This window comes from Coturnix japonica, chromosome 14, assembly GCF_001577835.2.
Source record: "Coturnix japonica isolate 7356 chromosome 14, Coturnix japonica 2.1, whole genome shotgun sequence".
In the NCBI taxonomy this organism is placed as follows: Eukaryota; Metazoa; Chordata; class Aves; order Galliformes; family Phasianidae; genus Coturnix; species Coturnix japonica.
In genome coordinates, this window is record NC_029529.1 from 2,411,345 (window position 1) to 2,428,050 (window position 16,706).

General features: G+C 43.9%; 2 protein-coding genes across 3 annotated transcripts in view; one reads left to right on the plus strand and one right to left on the minus strand.

Moving 5' to 3' along the window:
- The window catches only part of C14H7orf50 (chromosome 14 C7orf50 homolog), a 93,062-nt gene that overhangs the window by 31,702 nt on the left and 44,654 nt on the right, over positions 1-16,706 (minus strand). The gene's annotated exons all lie outside the window — the stretch shown is intronic.
- Positions 1-16,706, plus strand: part of GPR146 (G protein-coupled receptor 146) — a 34,989-nt gene that overhangs the window by 5,806 nt on the left and 12,477 nt on the right. Inside the window, exon 2 of one of the 2 annotated variants that reach the window (XM_015876526.2) lies at positions 6,318-6,356. The gene's annotated coding sequence lies outside the window, so the exon portion shown is untranslated. Of the gene's footprint in view, positions 1-6,317; positions 6,357-14,957; positions 15,335-16,706 lie in introns of those variants that run through there. The other variant, XM_032447609.1, reaches the window with a different exon arrangement.

The window sequence follows — 16,706 nt, forward strand, 5'->3', positions numbered from 1 at the left end:
TAAACAGAATTGTTTTGGTGAACATCAGCATCTCAGGTAATAGTTTCAGGAATGATTTAAGCCTTCATAAGGTGGTCCTGCTGCCGGAAGACACACTCTGCACTTTCCTGCCTCTCCCACCCTATTGGCCCCAGTGTTGGTACAGCCTGTAAACACCTCTGGGTTCAAAAAACCTCTCCATCCCATGACCAAACTATAGCCAAACCATGACACCCACCAAAAGCTGCTTTAAACCCAAGTCTGGGAATGGCTGTGGCAGCAAAGGAGGAGATATAAAGGGGGCAATTGTATGGCTGGACAGCTCATGGGATCTCTTCTGCACTCTGCTTAAGAAACCACTCCTTGAGAGAAACAGAAGTGTAAAATACTTAACATTGCCATGTGTATCCTTCCTTTCAAGCACAAGGAAGTGATGACTTTTTGCTTGCCAGCCCAAATAATCACTGATCTTTAATCCAATCCAACTCTTCTAACCCTTGCGATTCAGTGAGTGAGCATTTGAAACAGGAAAGGGACATCAAGGATCAAATACCTTTGCTATAACTACATCTCGAAAAAGCTATTTTTCTGTTAGACACAAGCAAGTAAATTCAAACATAGACAACAGATAAGCAATGTAGCTATCTATAGGTTTTTAGGCATAAGGATTTCCCCTTCTCACAACACTTTAGTTCTTCCCACACCAGGTGGGTCCCTCTCTGCTCTCAGCCCCCCTTGGTGAGCTGCTTGCTCCACACTTCCCTCCATTCAGATGTGCTCAGGCTGCTATTGCTCCCCGACCCGGCACACACCACGACTTCCTGCCACCCAGAGCTCCAAACCACATCCAGGAAACAAACAGCAACGGAAGCAGACAGGGCTCCGATGGGAGCTGTCAGGTTTTTAGCAACTTGAATTTATAGCACTCACTGGCTGGCTTCTGCATTTTATTCTGCATGAAGAAAATGCCTCATGTTACCAGCTTTAAAGAGCACTATGATTTGAACAGGCCTTCCCAGGTGAAACTACTAAAATTCCAACACACCCCTGCACCATTTTAATATGTGCAGCCAATAAGCGATAAGATTCCTCCCAGTTGCAAAAGCAATTTGTTTTCACCAGAGGGCTCTTTCATTTTGACCTAAGTACCGAGGGTCATTGCTATGGGACCAATGACACAGAAGAGCATTCAGGTACAAAACGTTTAATTCTTTGAACATCAGGTTAATTTGTTTTATAAACTTAAACCAATATTTGAAGGGTTGAACAAATATTTGAAATGCTTTGGGCTAGTTACCTATTTAGAAAGGGAACAAGTTATTTCAAAAGGACTTTTTGCCCCTCAGGCAACACAGAGCCAAATTCAGGCTGATCTCATCACACCCTAAAGACATTCAGCTGGTCCGAGCCAGACCCTTCCAACAGGTTGTTGTGAAGATGCCTGGTAGGGTGGAATGAATTGCTTTAGGAACTAAGAGCTAAACAGGGAGGAAAAGGTATGATAAAATATGTAGTCAAAAGAGTCAAACACATCATGAAGGTGAAAGGAATACACAGCAGTAGCAAAACGTGTGTTAAAGTCTATGCAAAATGCATGACCAAAAAGAAAGCACAAAAACCACTGCCTGCCTTCTAAATAAAACAACTGCTTTCAATCCCACACTGAGGGCTGTTGGAAACATCACCTGTTTCAAAGTGCATATGGGACTCTGCAGCCTTCTGAAATTCATCCCCCATAGAGAAAGCCTTACTATCTTCTGGTTTCATTTTAGACTTTTAGAATGAGGCTCTATTTGGATGACAGTCAAAGCAGGCTGAAAGGTTCTTGTGCTGCAGCAGGGCCAGATAGAAGCCATGTCCATAACCCTGCCAAAGCATGGTATCTAGTCTGCATCCCTCACCAAGATCAGCTGTTAAAGCAGGACACAAGCTGTAGGGCTTCAGATTTATCACAGAATCATAACATGGCCTGGGTTGAAAAAGCCAACAGTGCTCACCTCATTCCAACCACCTGCTGTGTGCAAAGTCACCAACCAGCAGCCCAGGCTGCCCAGAGCCACATCCAGCCTGGCCTTGAATGCCTGCAGGGATGGGGCATCCACAGCCTCCTTGGGCAACCTGTTCTGGTGTGTCACCACCCTCTGGGTGAAAAACTTCCTCCTGATATCCAACCTAAACCTCCCCTGTCTCAGCTTAAAACCATTCCCCCTTGTCCTATCACTGCCCACCCTTGTAAACAGCCATTTACCTTCCTGTTTATACGCTCCCTTCAAGTACTGGAAGGCCACAATGAGGCCTCCCCGAAGCTTTCTCTTCTCCAAGCTAAACAAGCCCAGTTCCCTCTGGGATCTTTCCCTTTCTTCATAGGAGAGGTACTCCAGCCCTCTGAGCACTTTAGTGTCCCTCCGCTGCTCCATATCTTTCTATTTAAGACATACTTTGAAAGTTAAAGTGAAGGAGATGCCATTTATGAGTTCTGGTTTAGCATAGGTTCGGTATGTAAAGTTATTTGAGTGCTACACAATAAATAACACGGCAACATACGCTTTCAACACATTTGGAAGCTAAGTCATAAGAACAATCTTATTTTGGCTAAAGTGCAAAAAATCTACATGCAACAAAATGGTGCAAAGGAGAAGGCACAAAATCCACTACAAAGACAACAAGTTTTGCAGCATTTCTGAGGCTCTTTCTCCAGACTGATAACCAGAATTTAAACAAACGAGGCTGCAAAACACCTCGCACACATACAGAAAGAGCATTTAGTCTTCAGTCCTTTTAGCTGCGAAATCAAACGCGCCTAATGGAACACAATAAGGAAGCCACATCAAACACAAGACACAAGCCATCAAAGAAACAGGGAAACAACCTGAAGTGACTTGCAAAATAGACTGTCCAGAAACCACTGAGTAGGACAAATAGGGCTCTGAGTGCCACTGCTGTGATGGCCTGAAGGTGTGAGAATGGCAAACAAAAACCCTTCAAGATAGAGAACCCTTTGAGATAGAGGATTCTGACCATTTAAAGGATGAAGTAAAGAGATGGATCACATCAGACAAACCACACAGATGGGTGCTATGGAGCTGAGAATGTTGTCACTTCTTCTGGACAATGAAACAAAACCACAGAAACCAACAGCAGCAGCAGCCAACTCTTACCACCCTATTTGGCCATTCTGGGCCTATAAATACACACGTAGCATCTAAACAAGGGAACGTTTTTCATTCCCCTTGTAAGAAAATGATCAGCTGTAACACACTAATAATACACTCTGAAATACCGAGGGACAAGCATCAGTTTTCATGTCCTAACGCCAGAATGTGACTCGGCGCTGCAATGGTAACACTGCCATAAATGTGCAACAAGCATGAGCAGCACACGCTGACACACACACACAGCAATCCTTTACAACACTGAAAGCTCTGCTTATGTCACGAAGAGAGGAACACAGAGTCACGACAAAAGTATTTCACGAGACAAGCCCCCAGTCTAAAGATTTCATCTAATGTAAAGAGAGACAGAAGTAATCCGGGCCATATACAGCATCATGGCTCTGTTGATCCAGAAAAGCTTGTAGCATTGCCTATCATTCAGCTGCATGAGGATATTATCTAGGAGTTTTATAATCGAGATAATATTTACTACTGGAAATGATGTCAAGTAGGACAAGGATCACATTGAGCATTATCAAATGTGGCCTCAGAGTTATGATTTCTAGGCACAGGCAGGAATTGGGTAGCAAGGCAAAGTTTAAGAAAACAGTAATACTCTTGTGTATTAACAGAAGGCCTCTTCTGCTCTGTAGTGTACTACCCACGACCATTTCCTTCCTTAGTATTAAAATTCTGATCAGTCTTCATTTCACCTACACAAATGTATGACCCAGGCTATGCTCTGTGTATGGCTATGGAAACAAACGGCCCTGGAATGTGAGACCTGGTATACTATAAATCCTTAATTCAACTATCATAAGCTGTACATCCACAAGCAGGGAATATTAAAAACACTCCAAGTGCCACTCTGTGTAACACACTGCAAACGTCTTTGTTTCCAAAGCAGCTGTATTAATGACTCAGGTGCTCCTAGATAAGGAACAACAAACCAACAAGAAATAACCCCCTGCCCAACTGCGATGTGCCTCCATCGCAGAGGGACAGAGGATGCCAAGAGTGGGGAAGAAAGAGGGGCTGACATGCATTGTGCACAGGAACCAAGAATCAATCAGGACATAGCTCTATTAAAGTTGTTTGCTGGTGCAATTAAGATTTCCATCATACACAAGTCACCCGTAAAGGCATCAAACCCTGATGCTGCCACATGCAGTGCCTGTATGGATGCACAGCAGACACATGTGGCTACAACGCAGCACCCAGGGCAGCAGGGCTGCTCCAGAGACTGCAAACCAGTGCCTGGGCTGAGCTCTGCACACTGTAACCTAGCAGAAAAACACTGAGAAGCATATCAAGCCAGGCTTGTCAGCCTTAATATTTCCTGGCGATTAGAACAGAGCCAGGGAATACAATAAGAAATCTTTACAAATCCAGTTGGCTTTCCTTCAGATCCAAAAGCCCGTCTGTAAGCTGCACAAGAACAGGAGTCCACATGAAGTCACATATTTAACACAGAGCCAGTTTTGCTCCTCAGCCTCCCTCCTGAAACCTGCCTGCAGCAGCACCTCCATGAGCACATGCAATTGCTCTTAGAAGTACTGACTGCACAGCTACAATCAGCTTCAGGATTACCTCTTATTTAAAAACCTTCTGTTTTTCTTTTTAAGGTAACTGAAGTATTTCCACTGGCACCAATGAGTTAAAAATTGTGTCAGGTTTCCTTGCAGATTTTCTTCTTTCGTCAGGCTGGTAAGCGTTCCCCATTCATCAGTGCAAATCAGCTTCATTTGCTTAGGAGCTCAAACTTGGAGCACACAATGGTGTTTTCAAACCAAACAGATCACATTAAAGCGAGGGCAGTCGTGGTTCATCTGAATCATATGGTCAGACTGCAAATCTAAGCCAAGGAAATAGAGGTTGTGACACCCCGCAGCTGGGACAGCCTTGGGACAGCAATGTTACATCACGGCCACGGGGCCGGCTGGGCGCTCGGCTGTATGGAAGTGAAAGATCCCATGAGAACATTAAAAAAAAGAAAGGTCTTCGTGTCCTCGCCAAACCCCTTCACTTAATGCTATCGCGGGCCGATTGCAGGAGGTTGCTGCCAAGCAATTGCTACTGATTTATTTTCATCCGATCACACAGCGCGGGAATTAAGCACTGTGCAAAACACACGGGTGACTTAATTACAAAAGGTTTTCTCCTGCCATACTAACCAATGCCAAGCAATTGAGGCTTCTCACAGAGTGCCCCGACACAGCCCCAGCTCCACTCCCCATCAGGGGACAGAGGGGCTCTGACACCACACAGACACAGCTCTGGGCAGCAGTGCCAGCAAACACAACACTACATCTCCTGCAGTGCTGTGCTGGATGGCCTGCAGACCAGGAACCTGTGCAGCCTGCTCTCTCACTATGTTTCTTTGCAAATATTCAGTTTCCCTCAACATTCAGTCACAGTTAAGTACCTTTGAATTAACTGATATTTCTTTTCAGGGGAAAACACACATTTGACATGATAGGTTCATTCATTTTTCTAAGCTGAAATACTTAAAGGTCTTTAATTGTTGAGTCACCATCCCTGGATGTGGTGCTCAGGGACACGACTTAGCGCAGGGCTGTTAGATTTAGGGTGGTGTGGTCAGGTTGCGGTTGGACTCAATGATCTTTGAGGTCTTTTCCAACCTGAGCAACTCTATGATTCTATGAATATATACATAGAAGTCACATCAGCACACAGAAACGCTGCCCACACACCCCCTCCTCATTGTGGCTGCAGCTCACTCACCTACCCGCTCTCCATCACTTTTCCCACTAGGAATGCTCTGCTTCAGCTTTCACCCAGCACATGTGACATCAATGAGAAGGAAGCTGTGTGCATCTGTCTTCAGATCAATACACAACTTTTGTTTGGGAACCTCGATTCACCTCAAATATGTAAATACAGCCATTGATACCATAGTGATTCACTCACTCTCCCATCAATTCAGTGGCAGTGCTGAGTCAGTCAGTGCAGCAGTTCAATGCCAAACATTGCAAACAATTCTGTTCTCAACGTTTTAATACAGCACTGTGTGTTGTAAACACCATTAAAAAGTGCTGAAAAGTGTGGTATGGTGGAGGGGAACAGATAAATGAAACCTGTTTCTCTTTATCAGAATGGATGAAATTTGCTTTTCAACCACTTACAAGCAATTGTTTCACCTTTTTGTTTTGTTTTCCCTTCCAGTGGTTCCATCTTCGAGTGACGTTCTGGGCTGCACCTCATGTGAGTACAGGCATTATTGTATATATCTTTCTTTAATCAATGTACAACAGTGAAAGTATTGACCAGCACTGTGATTTCTAGACTTTCCATTTACTTTTGTGAAATTATACTGGCAAATTTACATAGTCCCCCGGGGGGGTCAGTGAAGGCAGTTGGTGTTCACTTCCAGCTGGGTCTCCTCCTCAGAGCTCACAAACAGGTCACCATGTAGGCTCAATAGAGATTCCTCCAAAGTACTACAGATAAAACTTGGGGAAATTTATACTTGGGGGATACAGCTCGTGATCCTCAGGTACTCAAGGACTCTTTGCCAGGCAAGAGAACCCCTGAGATCCAGAGAAACTGCAGAAACAGACTGGAGGAACATCAACACCTGGACAACTGAAATGGCATCATCTCTGCTGCTTGTCCATCCCTGCCAAGAAGGAATCGAAGCAGTAATGCTCTCCTCCCCACCTCCACCAGCAGGCCATCACGGCAGCTAACACTGGAAGCCCACAGCCCACATGAAAGGCTTTTACGCACTGACGAAGGCTGCCCAGAGCGCGCTGCTCTCGCTGCTTAATGAGCAAAGGACCAGAGCCAGGAATTATTTAATGCTAACACCAGCCCTGCCAGCACTGAGTGCTGCTCTGCGGCTCTCAGCAAACCACTTCAACTTCTTCATTTTCTCCTCCATACAACGATCACAACGTTTCTGCACCCAGCAACCATCTCCCCAGTGTTTAATTCCCAATTCGATACTCCAGCCGTAAATGCACCACTTCCCTTCCTTTCACTTTGATTAAGCACACTCAGTATCAACAGGCAACACTTTCTAAAAACTTATTTGCAGCTATTGTGAAACAGGAGCTGAATGTTTATGGAGTAGTTATTTTTTATGTCAGTTTACCATAGGGCCTCTTTAGCCACAAGCTTACAGCGGGAGGCCCCAAGGCATTTTTGGGAATGGAAACTTTTGGAGCTCAGCTCTTTACAAATTTCCAGCCCGCAGTATGTTTTTCATTAGTCTACATGGTGTTATAATAAATGATGCACTTCCTCTTTCATTTTATGATTTTCTTAAACATGCAACAATTTTTTTTTTCTGTCTGTTTTCTATTACTTTAAAATACTCAACCACAATCAACATAGAGTCTACTCCATGTACAGCAACAGAGGGGATATATTGAGTAAGATATCAGCTAGAACAAGACAAGCTTCTCATTTAAATGCTTCACTGAAGGCCAATCACAAATGCATTCAGTGTATGCAGCTCCATTTTTAGGGGCCAATGTTAGACAAAATCAGCAGTAAGTCTGGGATTGCAGAAGCTGAGGTTGGCCCAGAAGAGGCTCCTTACCTGCAGGATACAGCTAAAGCAGTGTGAGCTCGCTGGCCAGATGCTAAAGCCATGAAAACCTCCCCATGCCTTTGCATAGCAGAATCACACAAAGGGCTTTCTTTTATGCATAAGAAGATAGAAAAGCATTCATTTGTGTAGGTTTGGGCCCCCCATGCAAGAATGCTTTGGATAAAGTGCAAGAAGTCAAACAGAAGGACTCCAAGGTGGGCAGGAGGGCTGCAGGCCCTGCAGGGTGGGCTGGGACAAGCTGATGGCTCAGCTCTCTTCCCTGAGCAAAGCTCCGAGTGGTGTTAGCTCTCATTTTCCTGGGGCAAAGCACCAGGATCCCTCAACTGCTGCAGTGGCTCCTTTACACTACATTAGAATTAGACCCCAGAAAGGCCACAGGTATTTCTCTCCTTCAAAAGTTTATAAACAACAGATAACAGCATCCCAAACAAAAATATTCTAAAGCTATCACTCTAAACAAAACAGTACAAAGGGAAAGAGAAAGTGTCTTAAAAAAGAGAGAGAGAAAAGCAAAAAGCCAAGCACACAAGCACACAGCATTTGAGAATGTAACTCTGCATCCTAACAGCGCGACTACCCACATTTAAAGCAAGCCAAAGCTCTTTGCACTGCCTTGTTCCTCTCAGCCCAAACTAGTCTGGTGAGCTCCACAGGCAGCCGAAGGAAAATCAAAACCAAATGTCTAAAACATCTCAGTGCTGATGTTTGAGAACGCAGCGTTATCAAGAAGTGCTCGTCTCCCTTTGGGCTCCCTTGCACACATTGTTGGTAGTAACCAAACTCAGGACATCTCTAACAAAGCACATAGACAAGAATGTCTATATTTCTTCAGTAATGCTGGGGAACTTTTGTAGGTGAGAGCCTCAGAACTGAGAAAGAGGAGGAAATGATGCTAAAGAGCATCCACCCAACAAAGGCCATGGAGGTGGTGGGTTAGAGGCTGGACTAAGTGATCTCAGTCTATTCCAACCTCAGTGATCCTAAGATCAGCCTTTAATGCTGGGGAGATGCAGCTTCCCAACATCGTTTTAGCACAGAAAAGAAAGTGAAGGCCATCTGCTGCACTGCCAGCAAGGAGGGAGGGCTGAATTAAGCAGATCCTGTTAATGACAGGACCCAGGAAGGAGAAAGGATTATCATTACACAGCATCCAGTTGTCTGACCCACTTCACCAGATTAAAAAAACAACAACAATAAAAAGAAATACAAGTTTTATAATCACATCCCAAAATAACAGCTCATTAGACACTGCAATTGCTTAATGGCAGAAAAGTACTCACTAATGGGAGGAGCAATTCTCCACGACGTGCCCAAATCTATATTTGAATGTTTTTAAGATGATGCATGGTTGATACATTTATTTTTACAGAACCTTTTAATGTTCACCCTCTATAAATAAATCTCAATAGGAATGCACTCCCAGGGCTGGCAGCACCAGGAAAACCAGGCTATGCCAACAAGGAGGCATTCCAGTCCAACTTCATCACGTCTAGCACACCAAGTTTCATTTACAGATCTTTGATTTCTATATGAATGGCAGTTCAAAGTACGTTTTAAAGACAGCTACTTTCTGCCTATGTATGTAGAGATTGCTAGAGATTAAGGCACTTTAATTAAAGACTTCGGGGGTGTCACTTTGCGACACTCTTTGAATTGTGTGTTCTGTGATTACTCAGAAGTGAGCTTTAAAAACATCAGAGGTCTCCCCAAACACAGCAAAGGAAAGCTACTGATGGTCTGAAGTTTGGTGCTGCTCTGTCATTTACATAACATACACAGAGCTGAGTTGGAAGCAGCGTTCTGAAATGCTCAGCAATAAAGAAAAGCCCTGGAAGCAGCTGTGGGAGGGAAGCCCAGACCACACCAGACCTCCACATTTCAGTGGGGTTTTGTCCTGCTTTTTATATACGTATTAAATTACCCGAAGTTAACTTGCAGTGTCAAGGCCTACAGCAGGTAATATGAAAGCATTTGGGATTCAAATGGTTTACACATGAAAATGGAATTATTTCTAACTCATCCATCTCTCTGTGTCACACGTTAGGGTGACAGCAATACGAACCCCCTGTTTCTCCATTATTCAAAGGTTCATTCTTGGATTACTTTCTTTTTTCTTCTTTTCCAAAGATTAATTTCAAGCAATCTGATGAAAATACCTCAGTATTTACCTTCATATTTTTTGAATATATACTGAATTCAAGCGAAGTGATTGCAAAAGTTCCCCTGGATGCTCTTCTCATTTTAAGACGTTAAATATTGGCTCTCCCAGATTTCCATTATACGCTGTCTGACGATATTTGCTGCTGCTGACTACATGAGCTGGCTGCTAATTCTTACAGCACTAATGACAACGTTTTGTACAAGTTGGGCACGGATGACATTTCAGTTTCATACTCAGTGCAGGTGTGACTGCAGATAAAGTAAGTGTAAAAATAGGTAGTTACCAAATGCATCAATTCCCTCTTGATCCTTTTTTAGTAATTATACCTAATCCTGCTAAAGTGATCACTGACTGCTGACACCTGAGGACAAGGGAAGGGTGCAGACATACTTGTATAACCCTGAGAATAGGGAACAAGCAAATCCCAGACTGAAGTCCCAAAACCACAACAAAGCCATGGGCAGAGCAGAGGGAGAAATCAGCAATGGATGCAGACGGCAATCTGGCAGCTTAGGGTCAATGCATGGCATATGGTGTAACGACTCAAAGGCAAAGCTTAGAATGCACAGGAGGATTTGCACGAGGGCACAATTCTGGGAGCTTCAACTTATCTTAAAGAAATAACTGTGCAGTTTTGATGCTGTAGGAGACAGAAAAAGGGCAGAAAGGGGCAGAAAGAAAGACGTGTTCTGTTGCTCCAGCAGAAAGGCGCAAATCTGGAGTGATTGCAAAGGTCTGAGTGGCCAACAGGTGCTGTGTGACTGTGTGCCCCAGCTGGCAGCGCTGCTCATTGTCTGCACCAGGGCTCAGCCTTGGCCAGAAAGGGAAAACCACCAAAGGTAGGGAAGGTCCTCTCAGTAGCCATGTCAGGCACAGGTTAATAGGAGAACATCATAGGGCTGCTCCACCTCTAGGTTAATTTGCTGGGGGCTGGTTGTGTAACTAACAACAGAAAGGAGCCATTTCCAGCTTGTTTGGCCTCCAGAGCCCCAGGCTGCCAGGAGGAAGCAGGGAGCTGAGGAGCAGCTTTCCCTCCCTGCCTCTTTGGGTGTTCCCCTTTGAAGTGGCACCCAAGCAGCCACTTGCTCACCTGTTCTGTAGGTCATCTTTAAAGCAATGCTTTCCACCCTTCGAGCTTAACTACAGAGACATGCAATTAATTAAGTTAGTGGCATATAATTCCAGCTTTTTATTTCCACTGGGTGTTAGAGCAGGACACATGTACTGTCTGTAGCAGGATTTCAGAGGCTCCACAGAAAATGCTGTACTTTACAGACCGATCCCATAGGGTTTGTGCAACACCAGCCCAACCTGTATCAGAGGAAACCAAACAGCTGCCACTTAAAGGAATCTAACAGCCTCTGCTGCTACTGTGCTGCGTGGAGCTGGTGTATTACCCCTTTGTTCTGACATGTTTTGTTTTTTTTAATGACTTTTTATGCTCAGTTGAAGAGCGAGCCTAGAAGTGAATTTTAAATGGGCTGCCTCCAAATTGGACAGGATAACAAATCTTCATTTGTCAGCAGATAAATGGACCCCTATTGGCCAGATGGCTGCAACGCTGCGTAAGAAATGCATGGAAAGCTGCTCCTAGCAGTAGGATCCAAACACCACATTACTGCTTCCCAGATATTTTCTTGGGCTCCAATGTTTGTAAACTGAGCCCTCTATTCTTGCAGAGCTGCCAGGAACATTCTCAGCAGTTTTAGTTCTTAATAACAACAACAAAATAATGATAAAAATCCCCACATCATTAAAAAAAATAATGATGGAGAAACGATGACAAGGAATCTATCCTAATATAATGGCTCCCTCCCATCTCCACATAGCGTGTGTGCTGTTTGTTTTCATTCTTGGAGCACAGGATTTTATAGCCGTAATTATCTCATTTTCTCATGGTACAAACAGTCCAATTTTTATTCATTGAGGCCAACATTTCGGTAACATTCTTCCTCTGGTTTTTCTTCCCCATAAAGCTCGTTGTTATTAACGAGCTTTGAATCTATTTACATCTATACTTTTAAATGCAACAGATTCATACGATCCAAATACCTGCTGGGGGAGAGCCTCTTTAATAAACTCTATTTTCAAATCAGCATAGAGCAGAAGTGTCAATATGACAATGAATAACTAGAGGGAATGATGCTTTAACTCATTTTTGAAGTTTGAAGCATAATATGGTGGGTTTTCTTAAATGAATAGCATTTAAAAGAGCTGGTTTCTCAACAACAACCTTATCTCAAAAGATTTCCATGCAATAATTTGCCCCGTAATCGGAAGGGTGTTGGGAGGTAATGTTCAACCAAGCACACCTGAGGAGCAAGGAGGCAGTGCTTCATGGTCAGCTGGCTATGGAATCCTGCTACCTGCCTGCAGCCCGGCATGCAACCCTGCTGCTTTAGGTCTAAGATTAAGTGCTAAAGGACAAGGAGGTGCACCCCAGTGTTTATCAAGGAAGACAGCACAGGCCTGTACTTCTGCCCTGCTAAAATGGCACGTGTGCCATTTTCCCATGCTAGGAAGCAAGCTGGAGCACCTGCAGGTGCAAGACCTGTGGTCTGCAGAGCATGCAGAGGGTGAAAGCTGTTCCCCTTCACAACCACCTGAGGTCTGCAGAAGGAAGAACTTCTGGGAGCCTGGTGGCAGGGAAAGGTCAGGAGAAGGGGCTTATATTCTGTATGTTTGGATTAGCACACAATGGTTAAATAAACCGACTTAATATCTAATGACATTTTCAAACAATAGCTCATAAAATTATCCAAAGTATGCAGAAACAAAACCTGCAGACAAACACCACTGTGGTCCCTCAGACACCCACACAGCAGGGCGTTTCAGTGTCCTGGCCGTGCAGATCAGAGCTCAGGTATAAATGAGCCCGAGTGAAAAATCTCCTGAACATAAAAGACAGAAGCACTCCTTCCTGCCTTGATTTCCCCTTGATAATCCCCTGATTATCACTCCCACTCATATGCAACAATCAGTTTCTGTCCCATGCTTTCAGCACACAACCACGTTTCTGGAAACAGAATCACTGTGTTTTAAAAATACAACAAAAAGAATGTTACTGTGATGAATCACAAGCTCAGAGCGCTCCCAGAAAGCCGCTGGGAATTAGCTGGGTTAGCAGGTCTGAGGGATTGCCACTAAAACCACATCAGCATCCTGAGTCACGTCAGCTGGGGAAGGCGCTGAGATGGGACAGATGCTGTTGCTGCCCTCCAACCTGCTCTGTGCTGCTCCCATACCAACAGAGCTGGTGTTAGGAATATTAAACTCAGGCACCTGTCTCAGCAGCTTGAGCTGCTTGTGAGGCACCCTACACCTTTGTGGTCCTTATTGAAACCAAACTGCTGATGCTGCAAACAGGGCTGCCAGCTTCATTAGAGCCAATGGGGGAAGCTGTTTAAAATGCCCAAAGCTTCACTTCTGGTGAAGGATTTGTGTGCAACCACCGGCTGCAGCTCAGGTACAACAGTGCTCTCCTTCTTAAAGGGGCAAAAAGTTGTCCTCATACAAAAGACATCTCTAAAGCAACTCATCTGATATTTGCTGAGAAGTCTTGCTTGCTTCAGCTGATTTGCAAATACAGTTTATTCATTCTAGTAATTTCCAAAGCATTCTGTGGCATGTTAAGCCAAATATGAACTTACTGAATTCTCATACGAAGATAAAGGAGAGATAACACAAGTACTGAGTGGATTCCCTTCACATTTCTTTTTAGTTCAACACTTAAACTGAAAAACAGGGAAAACTATCAGTTGGTGACAGCAAGCATCTGTGCAATGCAATGAGGAGATACCTGCCCACATTGCAACCTCCCTGTCACGTACCCGGTGACGAGCTGTTTGCAGTCCTCTGGAGGCACCATGATTTCAGCTTGGACTAAAAACATGCTGAGGTTCTGACAGTCCTCCCAGTTAAATAATTACTCCTTATAGACAACTTCCACATGCGTAGCAAAAGTCCAGACACACACCCAGTAATGCCACAATGATGCTTCAACCAAACCACTTCAGCTCATAAAAGCAATACCCTAACAACCACAGTCCTCCATAACTACTTTTACATTAGCCCTGTGAATTGCTTAATCCACCCTTAGCAGTGACTCCACCTAAAGCTGAGATACTGCACCAAGCACCCCTAAAAGATCAACCTTGGTGAACAAAACTGAACAGACCTTATTTGTTTTTGTCTCACTTAGCTTCCATAAATGGACAATCAGAGCAGAACTGCCCGTCAGTTTGTAGCAGCTATCAGAGATGACAGCGCCTCAAACACGCCGTGAAACACTCAAACACTCCATCTTTGCAGCAGCACAGAGCAGGGAGCAGACATGTATATTACGTGCAGGGTGCAGACATGTATATTATGTACATATTTCCTCATTCATTTTAAGCATCAGCTCCTTTTGGGTTAATAAGTAAAAGCATCCACTGCGCTTCTCTGCTGTGGGCAGGGAGAAAAATATAAATTAATTCTTCATTACAGTTTTACACAGCAAATTATTTAGCAGCAATTTGTATTCAAGCTAAGCACACAGAACCATGATATTACACTCTTTTTATTCAAATGCAAGGAATTTACATTTACCTACAGTCTCATTAAAGTAAGAATGATGAAGCAGTAGCATTTTCCTTTGTTGTTCTTTTTTTTTTAATCAAAGTGCTCTTTCCGAATGCTTTAAATAATCCTGAGGTTTACATTGAAGTATTTTTTCAGATAGAGGGTGGCTCTGTTTCAGGTCTAATGCAGCTTTCTGTTTAAACTCCCAGGCCAGGTGGGTGCTTTGCAGAGCTGGGCAGGGTTTGGCTCCTGACAAATACAGCTGTGAGAGCAGCTCAAAGAGAAGTTCAGCTCACTGTGCCCAGGGTTTGCTATGCTGTTAGCATGCACAGCTTTGCAGAATAGCTATTTCCCTGGTAAGAAGTCCTGCCTGGTACAAAAGCAGCTCCTCCAATGGATGCAGCCACTGTTTGTTGCTGGTTATGCAACACCATCAAGGGCTGGGCTATTCCTGAACCACAGTCACATCCTTCCAGCTTGTACTTGAGAAACAACAACAAAACCCTTCCGTGGTTACACGGTGGCACACAGAACAGACCTTCTGGCAGCACTGGGCCCTGCGACCAACATCCCTGCACCCTTCCGACTGAACCGCGCCGCGATATCGCTGTGCACACTGTGGTTTTGCAACTGCCCTCTCCGCCAATAGCAGCGTGCAGCTGAAGCTTAAAGGATTATGTGTATGTATGTGCAGGGGAAGTCACATGTAAATACAGACTCGGTGCCATGAACAGGGCTGGTGCAGCCGTCAGTGGGCTGCTGCTCAGCCTCCCAATTGTTTGCTCTTGCTAGAGAAATGAGAGGTCGGAGTTTCTGCTGAGCTTACCTTGGGAAGGCTCTGAGTTGATGGACAAAATGTTTCTGCCAGCCGTCACGGAACAGCAGGGCACTGCCTACCAGGTGAGAGTCTTCACAGTTCACCTTCCCGAATGCTTTTGCTTTTTATTCTGAGTCTGGGAACAATTTGTGTTCATGCATGTGAGCTCTGGGTCAGTGCAAACAAACGGTTCTGTCGTTACAAACCAGCGGTCAGTTTTTAGAGAGCTGCTCTTTAGTTAAAACATCGATGTATAAATGTGCCGTGCTAATACTTAGATCTGCTGGTCCAATAGAAAGTTACAGTGGGCTTCCTTAGGCACAACAGTATTCACTCTCTTACTCATTATGCTGGGCTTCTCATTTACTGTTTCTTCTATGTATGAGTACGTGGTTCTAAGTTTTTCTTACTTGTTGTTCTGAATATGAGGTCATAAGTTTTTACTTTATATTAAAGAGTATGGCAGAGATATAGCAGAGAAATTGATCAGATATGAATCTAATTAGTCTTTAATAAAGAAGAAAAGTTATTGGTGAAAGTGAGACACTTGTGAATCTCCTATTCACAACACAACAAATAAACACGCAGCAAACTGTACTGTGAAATATTGCTGCAAAGCAGCTAAAAGACACTGCAGCAGCTAATTAACTAATTAATTACAATTAAGCTGCATTTTCATTTGTATTATAAAAGAAGGTAAGCCAAAGGCAAACATCAAAGCACCAAAAATTTCCTGCTTTCAGCAGAAGCTCTGAATAAGCAGAATGACTGCTGTCCTTTTCAGCCTCCATAAGCATTTTTAACTATGCTAATCACCACATTATTTGCAAATCTGTTTTCTACTGCACTTAGCACAAGACCTACTTCGCTGTAGGGCTCTGCCTGCTGAACTTTACGTCCCTTTCACATAAATGCTAAAGCAGCATAAAAAGGCAGCACGCTATTTCTTACACCAGCACCACATTCTGAACGTATCTGATTAGCCCAATGGTTCAAGCCAAAGCAGCGTCCTATGGATTCCAACAGGATTGGAATCGATTCTGAAATGATGAAAAAGTTAATGGAATGTCTGGACAAAGTGATTCATGTGAACGTCTGCATTCATGACCTGAACATCAGAGTGATTCACTTTAACTGCTCGGTCAGGGTCTGAACAGCACTTAAGACTTTATCAGAATATCAGTATATTTTCCACAACAGCTAAAACAGTGCTCATGTACATGAGGATGGAGTAGGCAGCTCCAGCAACCTGCCTACAAACAGTGGCTTCGTGTTGGTATGCACCCTGTATCTCTGGGCCATGTAACAACAACCATTTATCAATCATTACTAAGAAACTGGCTCTGTGACAAACTAATTACTCCTCAGGCTTCCACCCATTAGCACAGAAGGAAGCAGACACTCAAGGTGCATTTATAATCAGGGCTTTATACAGCTCTGCAGTAACAAAATCTG